This window comes from Penaeus vannamei, chromosome 14, assembly GCF_042767895.1.
Source record: "Penaeus vannamei isolate JL-2024 chromosome 14, ASM4276789v1, whole genome shotgun sequence".
Lineage (NCBI taxonomy): Eukaryota > Metazoa > Arthropoda > Malacostraca > Decapoda > Penaeidae > Penaeus > Penaeus vannamei.
The window spans coordinates 18,251,211-18,253,710 of record NC_091562.1 but is presented as its reverse complement, the minus strand read 5'-3'; the positions used below and the strand labels follow the sequence as shown (position 1 = coordinate 18,253,710).

Here is a 2,500-nt window from a genome sequence, read left to right as displayed (position 1 = left end):
TTTGGGATCACATACTCCTAACTGGTTCTTAGAAAGGTAATGATACATTCATCTACCTTTCTAAAACAAATATCCTCAAAAACTTCCATAAAATTATTCAAAATTCTCCTGCTCCAACTGTAATCATGAGATGTTAATCTCACTTAGATGCAAAATTACATTCATTTGATATCAAAATAACAAATGCATCTCACAGTCACGAGAGCAAGCATCTTCCAGATGTTGCTGGTTTTCAAAGGATGATGCAAGAATTGTGAATAAGAGAATGAGTCAATAATTAGACAAATGCAAATCGCATGGTCAGTCACCAAAAACAACCTCTCTTCTCTCTTTTTCATCTTTAAATACAAGACCAAGCAGTCTAAACGAAAATCTAACCAGGAAAGGGCATGATAATCTACCATGATGTATCCTGAAAATAATAAATACATCAAAACAATGTACAAACACTGGCAAAAGGTGCAATGACATACAGAACGGAAACCACGAGCGTAAAAAACTCACCTGAAGTCTAATTACAAGTCAAGACACACCTCAGTCCGCCTCCATCTGGTTCCCTGCCACACTGCTACCAATACAAAACAGCACTAATTCCCTGGTTAAAATACAGCAACAAATTTGAGAAAGGACAAATACACAACCAGTAGCTCACCTCTCTGCCCGTGCCTGAATTCGGGCCGCGAGCCTCATTTCCCGAATGGAAAGTTGAAGGCATGATGTGAGGATCTTCTTCCACTTTCACTTCACATGCCGAGGCGTTCCCCGTTGCCATGGTAACCCCCTCCCCCTCCCGTACGATGTAAACAGCCTCCCGATCGCGGCGGTGATTGGCTGAGCAAGCGGGTCACATTTGTGTGCTGTACATGCGGTTCTTATTATGAAATGGAAATGTTTGTGCAGAATCGAATTTGCAGATGGCGTAATTTCAAGGATAGTTACATGAAAAAACATACCGTCATGAAATAAACTTCATTTTGTCTGTATATTGATGATGATGATGATATGATATGATGATGATGATATGATGATTATGATGATGATGATTATGATGATGAGGATATGATGATGATGGTGATGATGACGATGATAGATAATGATAATGAATAATGATGAAGGTGATGATGATGATAAATGATGAATAATGATAACGGTAATGATGATCATCATGATCATGATCATGGATGATAATCATGATGATCATGATAATGATGATAATGATAATGATGATGGTGATGATGATGATGTTGATATTGATTATGATTATGATGATATTAATCATTATGATTATGATGATATTAAACATTATGATTATGATGATATTAATCATTATGATTATGATGATATTGTTAATATCAACGATAATGATATATGGTGATGATAATAATGGTGATTTAATAAGAAAGGTCGCCGTTACTCGTATTCTACACATACAACCAATATGAGTATAATACGATAAAATATATATTTTTTTAAAGAAAATCACAACAAATATTGAAACTATCTAGTAGATACAATATACAATATAACCGGAGAATTAGCAAATATGAACGTAGAAGGTGCTCATACTCACGGTTTGAAAGTAACCTTTCCCCAGGTCGATATCATGAACTCCGGTCGTAATTTATGATCGAAGATGCAGGTCACGAACTTGCGTTGCATTATGAACATGAGACGTTCCATGAGTCTGAACACTTGCTTTGAAGGATGGTGCACTTTGGTCAGAGTAGAAGTAAAATTAAACGTGAATGAAGTAAAGAAAACAGATATGGGCTGGATTGATGTATTTCGAGACAAGGTATTGAAAGGATTATAGTATTTCCATATTATGAAAATAAAATATAAAACAATACTCATCCGTTAAATCATATATGAACTTTGTGTGTGTGTGTGTGTGTGTGTGTGTGTGTGTGTGTGTGTGTGTGTGTGTGTGTGTGTGTGTGTGTGTGTGTGTGTGTGTGTGTGTGTGTGTGTGTGTTCATTTTCTCTTATAGAATGTCGGCGTTTGTATCAAAGACTAACACGAACCAAATATACAACATAAAGTTTAGTTTCTTATTCATAGCTCTCTTCATACTCCAGAATGTTTTATCCTGTATTTTTTCTTTTCTTTTCATTGCAGAGTCGTCCTTGAACAGCGAGGGCACACGAGGGCAGGGAAGCATGACACATGTTGGGAGTGAAAGGCTAATGTCGTTGTATTTCTCAAGAAATGGCTTTGAATTCCTACCTGCTGTCCTAGCTGTGGTAATTCATTTAAATTTCGGTATATGCTAATTCTGCTGCTTAGACATATTTACCTTGATAATCAACAAGATATTTATCATCCATATTGTCTCATGAATTTAAACTATTGGATTTTTTAAATAAAACAAATATTAAATACATTGCTTCTGTAGTGATAACAAAGTGTATCTTCCACAAAGGCTTGGCGCAGGTCCGTAGCTGTTGTTTCATTCAAATGTATTACAACGGCATTTAGCATTCTGTTAGATCTTAACGC

At 35.9% G+C, this 2,500-nt stretch overlaps 1 protein-coding gene across 2 annotated transcripts in view; it reads right to left on the bottom strand.

Annotated features, from left to right (window-relative positions):
* myd (stromal cell derived factor mayday) overlaps window positions 1–782 on the bottom strand; it is a 15,059-nt gene extending 14,277 nt beyond the window's left edge. Inside the window, exon 1 of one of the 2 annotated variants that reach the window (XM_027369554.2) lies at window positions 653–782. The gene's annotated coding sequence lies outside the window, so the exon portion shown is untranslated. The other variant, XM_027369555.2, reaches the window with a different exon arrangement.
* Between the last annotated feature and the right edge of the window lie 1,718 nt (window positions 783–2,500).